This window comes from Equus asinus, chromosome 6 (assembly GCF_041296235.1).
Source record: "Equus asinus isolate D_3611 breed Donkey chromosome 6, EquAss-T2T_v2, whole genome shotgun sequence".
In the NCBI taxonomy this organism is placed as follows: domain Eukaryota; kingdom Metazoa; phylum Chordata; class Mammalia; order Perissodactyla; family Equidae; genus Equus; species Equus asinus.
Window position 1 is genome coordinate 97015039 of NC_091795.1, and position 14962 is coordinate 97030000.

Here is a 14962-nt window from a genome sequence, read left to right on the forward strand (position 1 = left end):
GTAAAAAACCGGCTCTCAAAAAGACAGTAGTTTAAAAAGAAGCATCTTTCTATCTAAAAATGGATATTTATGAGCAATTTGGTCCTTGCAGAAAACAAAGTCAGAGAGAGTGTACCAGTGCTTGAAGAGGCGGACAACCCAAGCTAACAGGAGCACCACCTCCATGAAATTGCCATGTGCATGGCAAAGGTCCTCCCAGTCCTAACTAGTTGGGTTGCCGTCGCCCTGCATTCTTACAGTGGATGGACCAACAGCCTCTGCTGGAAAACAGTGTGATTAATGGCAGGTTGCAACAGAAATGCCACCCCTACAGCCTGTTAAACCATGAGACTCGGATGACATGAGAGTCACACAGGTAAAAATATAAGAAGAAAATAAAATAAATACCTAATTTCTGGTGTGAAGGGGGAAACAATAAGTTTACAGCTATCTCATTTTGCTTCTCCTCCACACCCTCCGAGTCCTCCATAAATTGCACATTTCCGCATGTGTTACTCTAGACTGCTTCTTGAAACTCACAAGTGATGAATTCTTTGGTAGATGTGCCCCTTCAACACGGTTTTTTAAAAGAGGGGTAGTGTTGAGCATAACCCATATCAAAATCAAGCATGCTCTGAAGCAACAGAAACACCGAAGTTTGCAGGTCTTCTCATCCAAACCAGCTACGAGGACGCGTGCGGTTAGTGTGATAGCAGGAGCCTCTCACTAGATATCTAATCAGGGCGGAGAGTCTGGAACAAACCCCACATGAAATCACAGCCCTGCATTCGCACGGCCTCACACAGGGAGGCCTTTTCCACTTGGCAATAGAGGAGACGATGCTGGTCCAAGCTCCCCTGCGAAGGGATGAACTGGATCGCTGCGGGTAGAGGCAACATATTTGCTATCACCAGCTGTATCCCGCTAAGTGTTCCATACATATTATTTCCCTAATCTTTAATACAGCCTGGCAAGGCGGATATTATCACCCCCATTTTACAGGTGAGGAGACTCGCCTTCGAGCAGTCTAAATGGCAGAGCAGAAATTCAATTTCAAGTCAATCTTATCCCCCCAAATTCCTACTGTGGGCTTGTCACTATGTTGCCTCTGAAGTATTTTTCTCTTCTCTACCGTCTTGCTTTCTAATTATTTTCTCTTAAGCAAAAGAAATCTCGAAACAGGAAGCAGCACATGTGGTGAAAAGAGAATCACTTGGGACTCAGACCATCTTGACTCTAATTCTGTCTCCATTGTGACCTTCGGCAAGTCTTCCGCAGTTCCCATCTTCATTCCCTCTCTGTCAAATAAGGAGGAAAGAACAAACCTCTTCCAGCTTCCACATTCTACATTCTTTGAAGACTTATTGCATGCATAAACAAGCGCAAGCTAGCATTAACCCTCCTAAAACGACATTAACAAACTTTTTCCTGCAGACAAGAGGCCAAGGCAAAAAAAATGGTGCATTTGGGGTTCTTCTTGAATTTCTATTTAAAATGTTGCAAAATCCAAGCATTTGTCCAGTCTCTCCTCTCTTTCAGTCTCTGAGTAACACTGTATTCTAAACCTGGGTTCAACTCCAATCTCTTCTCATGGCCAAAACCAGCCATTGGCTCTGGCATTAGGGTTCCTTTTAAACAGACTACCTTAAAATTTAAAAAAAAAATTTGAATTCTTACTTAGATTGAAATAGCCTCCTGTTGCCACAGTGGTTTAGCTCTTCAGTTTAGCACTTCTGGATAATGAAAGCTAGAACCTGGCAGCTGGGCCCACGGCCCCTTGATGGTTTAGGCAATCTGGCCGCAAACCCCTAATTTCAAAGCCTGGGGACAGAAAGCCTTCAGATCCTTCCCCCACTTTCTGTATTTGGGGCTCCCCTCATATTTGGGGGTCCTAGAAAGGAATCGCACCCAGCTGCACTGTCTTTCACTCTCAGCATCTTTCTGGGTCCTCTATCTTTTAAAACCCTTCTCGCTCTTGCTTTCATTCTTCACTCACTCCCTTTCCCCCAGTAGAGCAACTTTTCTTTCTTAACCACACTCTAGGTAACTCACCGGTCAAGTCACGTGCTTTATCAAAATATTTTTTTTTACCAACAACAATAGTGTTCTTCCTAAGAGGAATTCTGATAAACAAAATTAGGTCTAGAGAAAACTAATGGAAAAATGAATCTATCCTGTAGGAGACTCAGAAGATGATAAAAGATGGGTCTTAGTAACTCTTCCAGGATTTTGTATTATCACCAACCTAAAATGGCACTGATATCATGTAGTCCCTTCCCTCCTTCCTCCCCTCTCCCATGACCTTAATGGCTCTTCTTGTCTGCCCAGTGGATCAGTCAGTTCCAGAAGTGTCCTTGCTTACAGAAGTTAAGGCCTGGGCCAATGGAAGCTGAGAGGAACACTTTCAAGGTAAGCTTTATACAAAATATGAGATACTTTTTTTACACTTGCTGATAAGCACAAAACTAAGTTCCACTAACGATTATGTCATGTATGAAAGTCTCAGCTTGCCTAGACTGAGCTGTCACGTTTTAGGAGTGTCAACAGCAAAAGATATAGATCAATAACATCTTTTAAATGGAGGAAAGGACATTTATGACCCCAGCACCGTAATTTGACAATTATTTTCATTTTTTTCCTGATGGCTTTCTTTTCAATGCCTTCCATTGATTTCCACAAAACTTACAGAAGAAATCCAAACAATTTATAACCATTCAAAGCCCAACATAATTCAGCTGAAATATTAAGGTCTTTTTTCCCATTCCCATTCATAAATTCCACGTACCTGCTAAATGGCTGAGTGGGTCTCTTCCGCATGCTTCCATATCTTACTCACTCCTTGCTCTTTTCTACTAAATAATAGTGCTGACCATACCAAACCTCTCACCTTTCATAGAACTCTTCAAGACCACATCTCAGGCTCCAATGCTCCTCTTCCTAGTCAGAACCCATTGTGCTGGTGCTTTCTGTCAGGATTGCAATTATTATCTCCAATATTGACACTTAGTGGACACTTAAAATGTGCCAAACACAGTAACAAGCGCCCTAAGTGCACTGTCATTTAAGACTCGTAAAATAAAATGAGGTAAGTGCGATTGTTTTCAATGTTTTTGGTTTTGGGTTTTTTTTAAAGTAAATTAGGCACACACATAAAGAAAAAGTTAAATAAATTCCACTGGGCCATACTGCTGATAAGGGTCAGAACCAGGACTAAAACTGGATCTGTCTTACTCTTAACCATTATCATCTACGTCATCCTGTCTGAAACCAGAAATAACAGAGTTTCTGCACGCCTCCGCGCATGCTCTTCTCTCTGCTAGGAAGTTGTTCTTGCTCCGTCCATTCTTACTCATCCTTCAAGACCTGATTTAGCCTCTGCACCTTTGGCTTTTCTCATGCTGCCAGATTTATTTGGGGAGCTGCCTGTCTGCTCACGTGGAACACTGTTCCAGCTGCTTTCACAGCCCTGAGCACTTTGTATTGTGACTGGGTGCCCACTACTAACTTGGTCAGTTTCCTACAGGCAATAGGACTTTTCCTCTGCATTTGATGAGATTTCTCTCCATCTGCAGAATATACAGAGCCCAGGGTGGGGGTTGTAGCGCTTGTAAGTAGACCTAATGACCCACTCCCAAATGTTTGTTTCCCGTCTCCATGGTTCTGGTCTGTATTGAATAGTTATCACCCAGGGGAGGAACATCTACGATGGGCAACAAAAGGACTGTTTCACTAGGCAGAAACCTGAGACAGCCACTAGGCCATTTGGGAACCCTTGGCTCCTGGAGGGTTATGTTGACACTCACTCAGTTCACAACATTGGCTGGTACAATGGATCCCATGATGAAGGGGAAAGATGGTGACTGCTGAACAATGAGTATCTCAGTAACTATGGAAACGGAGTGGGGTACTCCAGCCTATGCATAAGAAGTGCGTGGTCACCGCAACCTCCATCTACAAGACACCAGACGGGGTGAGGATGAGGGTCCCGACAAAGAACGTGACGACTAAGGTGCTGCCTACATGCAAGGGGAACCTGCAAAGGAAAGAGAAGAAAACCACAGATGGAGGGTGTGGCCTCCGGACCACGAGTGGGGTCAAGCTCTGCGGCCTATGCATGGAGTTCTCTGCTCTATAAGGTGATTTTTAAAATTTGACTTTATGTTCTTTTCTCACCTTGTACTTCTGTATATTGCATGTATTGGAACCAGAGAAAAATAAGATCAAAGTACAGGGAAGTTCAGGGGAGGGTTAGGGACTCAGGGATGGGGAGATGCAGACGGTAAAAGGGTCTAATCGCCCAATTGCCTGCTGACGAAAATTAGAAACGTTACAGTGTTTCCACCATTATAATTTTAAAGGAAACAGAAGCAGTTGTTCCTGTGGATTCTTTTTTTCACCCAAACCAAAAAGACAGTTTAGAGTCTTTTCCCTTGAGTCAACGATGTGGCCTAGAATCCTACGGACTTTTTCTTTGTTTGTTTTTCCAACCCCTACTATGAACTTGCTGTCTAGGGAAATCTTCCATCTTGAAAGGGCTCCAGGGAAAGAAAAGAAAAAGGAGAATAATTCTGCCTGAGGTCCAACCACCCAACAGCTATGGAATTTCATCTTCTTTTTATGATTTGTTTCTCTAAGATTTTAGAGAAAAACATTCAGAATTCCTCAGTGCATGCACAAAAATATACACAATTGAATATGAAATGCCCAACTCCTCACCCATAAGAATATTCCAAGTAAATAAGTTCTTTATACGCCTTTCTTAACTTCAGAGAGATTCTTTAGACTACATGAAAATAAAGTGTTCCAATAAGAGGACTCATTTCCAATGAGCCAAATGAAGGCCAATGACGCAAGTTAGCAAATTCATTTCCATATGTAGGAGCCTCAGGTCTTTAAATTGAAGGGAATGACAATTAACATAATTCCTACAGAGAAGTGCCACTTACAAAGAATGAAGTTTTATCATCTATAATGCCAAAACTGTGTGGTACTTAATCACGCCTATGCGATGGTGCCTTTAAGATTTGTGCAGTGCACAACCTACACAATTAAAGATAAGATGGAAGGAGCCACCATATTCTATCTCAAAATTGAGCAAGAAAATAAATGAACCTTTACATTGCTCAAGTAGATGCTGAAAGTGAATGTGGTACAGTAAATGGGAAACTCTGCAGGTAGCCAGACCTGGTTCAAATCCTGGCAGTGTACTCTCAAATAAATTAACTCACCTCTCTGGGTATTTGTCTTAATCTATAAAATGGGGATAAGTTTGTTCTCCATCAAAATGAATTTCATAAAACCAAACTCAAAGAGAAATGGTGAGAATTCCTTTACTATTACAATGTTTGTTACTCATCTGTTGCCGTGCAGTCATACATGCAATGTAGTTTGCATAAGATTGCTGTTGATATCCAATGTTTAGCAGAGTTTTCCTCTCCCAGAAAGCTTTAATCAGGCAAAGGAAAGTTGTAAGTCTAGCTGTATAATACATTAGCCGTGGATTCCCCTTCCAAATGGCCTGACAAAGCCATTTTATGCTTACCATTAAAGTAGACATCACGATGACCAGAGCCACACAAAAACCCTCAGCTGACCCATTGCCCAGCCTCCCTGACCACACAGTGAACTTCAGAAAGATGATGAAGAAGGCAAGAGATTATGTTTTCAGGTTTTATTTTTTATGAACCGTATCGGATGCCTTTTCTAGCAAAGCAGAGATTTCCAAATGCTCTACGAGGAACCTTGGCCCCAAATCGCATGAGTCAAGTACTACTCATTTCTAACTGTAGAGGAAGAGAGAAGGTACAGGACTTATAACCCATTAAGAAGCCATGGGGGATGCTGGGACACGAACACAGGTAACACAGTGGGCTTTGGATGACAGACTGGTCTACCTGGGGTCTATCTTTCCCATTCTTTGTCCTACGAAGGGCATGCACTTTTTTCTAATACCCTCAGGCTGTAAGCCCTTACTTCCACTTGTTGACTCAATCTTAAATGGTCTGTGAGTCCGCAGATGTGCCAATGTAAGGTCAGCTTTTGCCAATGGTTAAAACTATTTTTAAAATTACTTGGAAAAAATAAGTAAATAAATAAATAAAAATTGAAAAAAGAGTCAAACCCGCCCCCCCACCACGTTTTTGTGGTTTTTTTTGGCTTAGGTGTGTATGGGCGACAAGTTCAGTACGTTTCCTCCAGCCAACGCTTACCCTGCACCCTTCCTTAAGGCAAGCCCTTGTCACAGAATCCTTGTTTTGTAAATCCACGTAGTCCACAATTCTTGTTTCTCAGAGGTTTGGACCAGCACAAATCTGGTGGGCTTTCATTTGATACGTGTCTAGGGTGTCAACTGGGTCTCAGAATGGCAGCCTACTCCTCAGGATTTGGCTTTTTCTGCTGATTAGGTCACAATTGCTCATTTTCTTGAAAGAGGATAAAAGATTATGAATGCTGTTTACGGCTATGTCTGACATAATAATATTATGGCTACCAAGTGGAAATGTCCTTCTTTGCACTAAATATGAGTCTGACTTTCTCTACAAAATAGCCTTATTGTGAAAACATTCAGGCATACCTGGTTTCTATCTTCTCCATCTAGGTACCAGACATGCTCTGTAAAAGAGGTGTTGGGAACAGGAGGAAGAGGGAAGAGGAGGCCCCAGGGAGGCTGGAATCTTGTCTGTTGTAAACATATGGAGTTTCCTCAGGACAGAAGACAGTTTGGCATTACAGGACAAAAGAATATGTGGGCCATGTCTTTATGCACCTTCTTTGAAATTTCAAGCTAGGCCGTAACTAGGCACAGAAAGAAAAGGGTTCTGTGCCAGGCAGACTTGGCTTCCCATCCTACCTCTGCCCCTGGAGCCTTTGAGACCTTCAGCTAGCTATTCGGTGGAAGTCTTGGTTTCTTCATAAGAGATTGGTGGATAACAAGACTTGTCAACCGTATCGTTAGGGAGCACTGAGAAGGTGACACAGTAAGACCTCCAGCGCTCTCAGGGTAGACTCTCCCAAACTTTTGCTTGCTTGCTGAACTTCTACATTTTAGTTTAGGGAAAGCAGGGAGGGCTTCATGGAGGAGGTGATATAACAAATTACAGACTCACCTGGAATTTTTTATTTGAATTAACTTGAGAACACCACTTAATGGGGACAGAAATAGTATTTAATTAAATAGGCACTGTTGAGCCCTGCAACTTAAAACTTACCAGCTAAGGAATATGATGAGAAATTAAGATGTCATAACCCCTTCCAGAATCTTCCACTGGAAGAGGTCAATTTCCCGGCTATCTACAAGGTGAAAGGTAATAAAGCATGGGAAAAAAGGTGTCAATGAGACTGGAGCCCATGTGAAAAGCATACATTTGAAGAACGTCAAAGTGAGAAGGACGTGGAGCCCTGGGTTGGGCCTTAACATCCTGGAGCCTAAACATTAGAGGCAGCTCAGTGGTCAGGAAGAGCTCATGGTTCACAGGTAACTCAGTAGCCCCCACACGTCTTGGCGAAAAAGGAACTTTTAGTTCTTTCTGTTCTTTTTAGTGCATTTTGCCTCCCAAGTCGGGTCTGAGGCTGGTCTAAGCAAGATACACAACGAGGGGCAGACCCTGGATGCCTCCTCAGGCTCCTTCCAGAGTTAACGTCTGCGATGTTACGGTAGTGACCATTGTCAGCTGCGCATCCTGACCTCCCTGGAGCTTGCTTCCCAGATGAGACTTCATACAGGTGAGAAGAACGCAGGGGTCCCATTTGTTAATGAGCTCTTTCTGCCTGATTGGCATGAAAAAGAAGAAAGAAAAATGAAGAGGAAAACAAGTAACAGACATAACACATCTGAAGATTGGCGGAAGCCATCCATCCATTCCTTTACCTACAGCTATTCGTAGAGCACTTGTACGTTGATCATTGATCTAGGGATGGAGAAGACAGCAAAGAAACAGACACAAATCCCCATCTTCAAAGAGCCTATATTCCTGTGCCGGGCGGCAGAGAAGAAAACACGAAGAGGTGAAATTATGGAATATCTGTTTATGAAAGTTGCTACGGAGGAGAAAAGCAGGCGGGAGGACAGCGAGCAGCACGATTTTAGTAGTCGAGCTGGGAATCGTCGCTGAAAGGCAGCAGTTAAGGAAAGACCTGAATGAGGTGAGGGAGCAGGCCATGCAAAGACCTGGCTGCTGGAGAATAAACTGTTGAGTGGGGAAAGGTGAGGATAAAGTAAGTCCAAAGGAGAGTTATTACAACAATCCAGACGAGGAACGAAACAATGACCCCAAGAATTTTGGGCAGAGGAATAAGAAGAATGGGATTGTGATTACCCATAAAATGAGGACTCTGCAAAGAGCAGACTTAGGGAGAAAGGGATCAGGGTTGGTTTGGGGCACTGTATGAATTTCCTGCAGCCACCGTAAAATGTACCACAACCCGGGTGACTTAACGCTTCAGAAATATACTGTCTCACGTCCCTGGAGGCTTCAAGTCTGAGATCAAGGCGTCGGCAGGATCATGCTCCCAATGAAGGTTCTAGGGGACAGTCCTTCCTTACCTCTTCCAGCTTCGGTGATCTGCCAGCAATCCTTGGCATTCCTTGGCTTGCAGCTGCATCACTCTTATCTCTGCCTCTGTCTTTACATGGCCGTCTTCCCTGTGTGTCTGTATCTGTGTCACTTCTCCTCTTCTTACAAGGACGCACTCACATTGGAGCAAGGCCTGCCCTACTCCAGTGTGACCTCATCTTAACTTGATTACATCAGCAAAGACCCTATTTCCGAATAACGTCATATTCACAGATCCCCGGCTTAGGATTTCAACATAACTTTTGGGGAAACACAATTTAACCCACAACAGACATGATGTCAAGAAGGCAATGGAATATGCAAATGTGGAGATTAGAAGATAAATCCAAGTAGGAAATGCCAATTTGGAGTCATTCACATGTAGGTAATAACTAAAGCCATGAGATTTCATAAGAACATGAAGGTAGAGAGTGTTAACGGGGAAGAGAATAGGCCCAAGGGTGGAGCCCTGAGCATTCTAGCATTTGGAGGTCAGGATGATAAGTGGATCCAGCAAAGGAGACTGAAGAGGCTCTGTCAATAAAAGACAGAAAACCACAAGAGATAGTGTCCTGGGAGCCAGGTGAAGAGAGCGTTTCAAGGAGGGAGGAGCAGAACAATGAATAAGGTGTCAGGAAAGAGGAAGAAATCAGAAGATGGCAAACCAGGGAGTAGGAGTCATGCCCAGGACATGGAGCCAGCGCTTAAAAATTCTAGGTAATAAATGAATTTGACACATGAATAAAGGAGCCTCACCCTCTGAGGGTCAGTACAACTCAACCATGCAACAGACGCTTGCAAGTGTCATCAGGTCTTCCACCTCATTCCAATCTCCACTCCCATCATCACATCTCCCCTCTGACTCCTCAGCCTCCCCCTTTCACTTGTAAGGACTTTGTAATTGCCTTGGGCCACCCAGGAAAAGATGAATCAGAAGCATCCCTTTCAACCAACCCAAGCAAAGAGAAAAAAGAGAAAGTCTGGTTTATGTAGCAGGCGTGGTTTCCAGAAGGCAGAGAACAAGGAAGGAAGGATCCCCATCTCTGGGCCACAACATGTGTCCTAAAATACACGATAAATGTCTCAGGTGGAGTGAATTTGAAGTTAGAAAGCAATCAGGACTGAGCCGGGAGGAGACTGAGGTGGCATTGAGGATCTGACTTGAGATTTATTCAAGGTTTGCAGTGAGTAGTGAAAAAGGACCTGACTTGTAGGACATGCGCACTCAAGGATGGCCTTGCTGCAGCGACAGGCGACCAGGAGAATCTGAGGGGCACCATTTAAACCAGCAATGTTTTTAAAAAGCACAGGGAGTAAATCAAAACTGATTGTCTCATTTCATTTATTAAGGTATAATTGACATATAAAATTATAAGATATGTAAAGTGTACAGTTCTTCTAATATTTGCCCTTTTTAAGGGTAGAACTGGAAATGGTGAAATATTACATCAGGGCAATGGTGCATCAGCCACTGAAGCACAGAAATTCTCAAGTCTGAACATGCTACAAAAATAATCTTTTTTGTATTATTCAAAGTAACATTGTATTGCATTATCTTTTTTCAAAAAAGATAACATGTTTAAGCACTGTGCTCGGGGGAGCCACCTATTTGTCATAAAGTCTGTGAAAATAGGCAGGTATGTATTCCTGGTAAACATACCAGCCAGCATTCTAATGCCTGTGATTATGAAAACGATAGGTAAATATTCATCAAGAATTTGGTGATAAACCTTAGCTTTCAATGACTAAGGAATGTGTCTAGCGTTCTTGTGAATTTGTTTTCTGTGCTTCATTCCAGTGCAAAGTTGATTACAGCTTTTATTCACTCGAGGGTTGACTTTGGGGAGCAGGGAAGCATGCTTCTCTGCTCAAATCCTTTTAGTCAATAATTCAAAATGGCTATGGGGGAATGAAAGCCTGTTGAACTTGGCCTCCATGCAAGAAGAGTCTCCTGAGCAAAGGGGGCTATTTTGAGTCACAGCTACCTCTGAACTGCCAGGTAGCAGCTATAGACTCTTCTGAAAACTGCCTTTGGAGAAGAAAATGAACTCTCTCTCCATTTCTGCTCCTGGGTTTTACCTCCCAGCCCATTCCTGTCCAACCAGAAGATAATTGCATCTCTGCCACCATGGGCGCCCTCTGTCACCAATGGCTGGAGAGACACACAGCTCAGACTTCTACCAGAAAGGACTGATGCCTCATTACTCCTGTTAACTGAGCATGAGCACAGGGCGTAGAGCTGGTGCCAGGGCTCCTATAACCCAGGTTCACCGTGCACAGGCAGCTGGACATCCTTCCTTCCCTCAGCTTCCCTTCCAGGGCTTTTCCATCCTCTCCTCAGGGCTCCACTGTCACAATGGTCAAGTTCTGGAACATGTTGTTTTGTCCCATTTTGCTGTCCTTTGCAAGGTAGGCAAATCCAAAGTCCTATTTTGTCTCAGATCCTCCTGTTCTACACAAGGAACTCACTGTCCGTAAGTCAGCTTCCTCTTGTTAATAAGGAATGCTTCTCAGAGCATCACATCACTGTCGTTTCAAAGAAAGTCTCCCTCAAACCCATCAGTGGTAAAGATAAGGAGAAACACAGAAAATGACATAGAGAACCCAATGCTGTAATACAATCTTTGAGGTTTTCTCCTTGACAAAGGGCTTTCACCATCCTGGCCTTGTATTTCTCGTCAGTAAAGTGAGAGATTTCAACTAGACTGGATCCCACCTGGCCCCAAATGGCTTTGGTTCAGTAGTTGACTGTCATTGACTTTCTGTCCCAACCAACACTGTCAAATATGCCATTTCTGCTCCCTGTCCCCCCGCCTCCTCCTTCCACTACAAGTTTTCACCCTGTGGAACCACAGTCACCTTCTGGGGCCTAAACACTTAGAATGAAATAATCCACGTGAGCAGGTTAGGGACAGAAAGAACGTGTGTGCTCTAGAAATGACTGCCTAGCCATGTAGTGCGAGAAACACATCAACACTAAAAACAAATTGCAAAATGTTATGAAGGCAACACAACAGAGGGAAAAAGACTAAAAGTCAGTACATGCAGATTTTCCAGAAGTAACTACAGTATCTGACATGACCTCAGAATTCCTTCTGGAAAATGTGGATGTCCACAGTCTTTACCTTTAGATTCAGTCTCAGTGTCCGTGAGTCAGATATTATAGCTTTTTCCCTCCTCCCTCTATCATTCCTTTCTTTACATTCACAGTGAGTTTTTAAATCCGCGTTGTGTTATATAGAATCTCACCTCTGCACAGGTAACTTTTTTTTTTCATTTATAAAGACCAGACCTAGATATCGTGTTATAACTGAAAATGTCCCTCTTATTTCTATTCACGTGTAAATCTCATAGAAAAGTCAGAAGGGAAAAAAGAATGTCTTCAATCAATCAGCAAGATTCATGTAAGCAGTGCTCCCACCTAAAGCTGGGCGAGCTTTGTCAGTTCTGTTGTTCAACCAAGAGGCAGCAGCCACAGGTACCTGCTCACCTGGAGAGACCCAGGAAAGGGGCCCGCCGCTGCCCCCAGCTCAGGAGCCTCCGTTCTCTGATGCTGCTGCCGTCTCCATCATGTTTCCATTTCAGGCAGAGCAAACATGTGTAAATACTTTATTAAAATTTTAAAAAAACCCATCACATGAAGTGAAAGCTGTTCCCCTCTGATTGATTTTTCAAAAGCTCCCTAGACTGCTTCTGCTACAGATGTTTGCAAAATGATTGGAGGCAAAGTGGGCTTAATTCATAAAAGCAATAAAACGTTGCTTATTGACTGAGCAGACGAACTAGCTGAGGGGGGATAATTTGGAGAGTTCTTATTGGAAAGGCTTTGAAGAAATGTAATGATAGTGGAGAGACAGAGTCTTATTAGCTGTGGTAAATATATTTTCCTACAGAATGCTTAGGAGATTTTTGAAATAACTAGAAAATAACCCTCAGATTTTCAGTTACACTGGGTTTTTGGTTAAACATGTGTAACTTTTAGCTTTATAAATCCATATAACCTTGATATGCAAAATGTAAAATCCTTAGATAAATTTCGGGTGTAATGGGAAAACATCTAGGGCTGGGAGTGAGGACAACTGGGTTCCAGCTTTAGTTTTTCTACTGACTCCATCATAGCTCTTTCCAATACATACATGCTGAGGAGACAATGATGAGTGAGCATGATGTCTTCCCTGTAGGAGCAAAGAGTCTAGTGTAGTAAGTTGGGGTGCTCAAAGAGCCCTAAGGATTCTAAGGATGTATGAAGGGGACTGCTGAGGAGGAGTGAAGTGGGGTGAGCAGTGGCACTCTGGGACCCCCACCCCTGCTTCAGCAAAGCAGCTCTGCTGTTCCCAATCACATAGAGCTCCAGAGTAAGACTTCGCCTGCTGAAAGAATTTGTTGCCCTAAAAATTCTTGAGAAACAGTAGTTTCGTGATAAGCAATGCCTGTCCTACCCATCAGGCAAGCGTACCTTGAAAGGTAAGAAATCAGTGGTAGATATGCGATTTTTTTGTGTTATTATTTGAAACATGACTAGGAGTGAATGCATGCAGTGAATTTTACTCAGTAGAGAAATGTAACGGAAATTGGCAAAATGGATGGTTAGGCACAAGTGATGCTGCTCACTGGAGGGAAGTTCTGACAATCAATGCGAGGCTATATTTGGAGGCCGATGGCCTAGATGCCTGTATTCTGACAAAATGACACACTTCCTCCATGGATCCCAGAAAATCTGGAATTGGGTCCAGAAAATCTATGTCTGTTTCCTTTACAGTGTCAGATGTGAGGTATCAAATAGCATGAACAAATGTTGGCATCTTTAATGAACATCTCATCTGCTGGTAACTATATACCATCTACCAACGAGACACACTGGCTTCCTCTCTTCTGCTCTTCATTTGCTGTCACTGCTTGTGGTTCCTGATACCCAAGATTTATCACTCAGGGGAAGTAATTCAAGATTCAATTCAAAAACCACCACCAGTATTGTGCCCTGTGGTTGTTTTTTCTTAGTTTTAGTGGTTACAATATAGCTTTTGTATCAAATGGAGGTAATGAAAATATTTTAAAAAATTTTAATTACTTTGAATGCCAATGACAAGAATGTGTATGTAGCCATCATGCATAGTACCGTGTATTTTATTGTGCAATTATATTAACTTTGAGTTCCTAGTGTCTGACAAGTGTTAGGTATTTAAAACATCTATAATGAATAACTTATCGTATATACATAACTGAGTTTTTATTCCAAACTCCATTCTGATGGGCTGACAAGAAATTCACTTCTAGTCATTCCTGTGGATTTCCTCTCTCCTGCCCTCCCAGGGACATTCAATAGGCCCTGGCCTCTCATGAGGGCCACCTCAGGTCATTGGTTATTTGTCCATACAAGTTTTACCGAGATGGCCATCGTCCCTGTCTACATGGCCCACCAAGTCAGCAGCTCTTCAGGAATTTTTCTGGAACTTCAGAACCTCTATAGATTTGGTCCCACCTCTTTAGACTTTATACCCTGAGGACCATCCCTTCCTGGGGTCTCGCAGCCTCCCTGGGGCACTACCAGGGAACAGGTGTGAGCCCCACCTCTATGAGGGTGAAAGGCATAGTTCTTTGCCCCAACTGAAGGAATTATTATCTATCTGTCTATCATCTATCTGCCTATCACTCATCTATTTCAAGGAACTCCTTCTCTCTCCTTCTGCTCTAAGTCTCTTCATTTATTACCACACACTCAGTCTTCCTCCATGACCTTAAGGAAGTGGATAGTAAAGCCAAAAAATCTAGCAGGTTACTTCTGTTTTCTCTCATGCAATGCAAAACCCTGCTCCTTCCAAATGGAGAATTATAAAGTGCAAAGTAAATGAAAAGAAACATTCTCAAAATGCAGCTGTATTTCTATTGAAAAAAGAAATGAACTAACAGTTAAACCCATTTAGAAACATCGACTGGTTCAGAGGCACTAAACGAATGATGAAGCTGAACTTAAAATCCACATATTGCTAGTCCATTTGGGTTTGTTATTTTGTTTCATTTTGCTACAACTGCGGGCGGTATAGCATAACGCTTATGACGCACAGTATTGGAATTAAAATTCCAGCTGTGCCATTCATGAGTAGTGTGACTTTGGGAAAGTTACACCAATTCTTTGTGGCCCTTTTTCCTCTGTTTCAAATTAGATAAGATTACCCACCTATGAAAAGTTCAAGTAAGATAAAAAGCTCTTACCACATAGAACCTATCACATAGTAAACTCTTAATAAATGTTAGCCATGGTTATTACATTACAGCTTCCCAATAAAAAAAAGCACTCCACACCTGAGGATGTGTTTTTACATATACTTAACTGGAAAGTGACAAATATGAATTTAAACTGAAAGAGCATGCATTGATTAAGTGTGATCAAGTTTTGGGGCATTGGAAGTAGCATGAAAAGGCACCAGACTTTC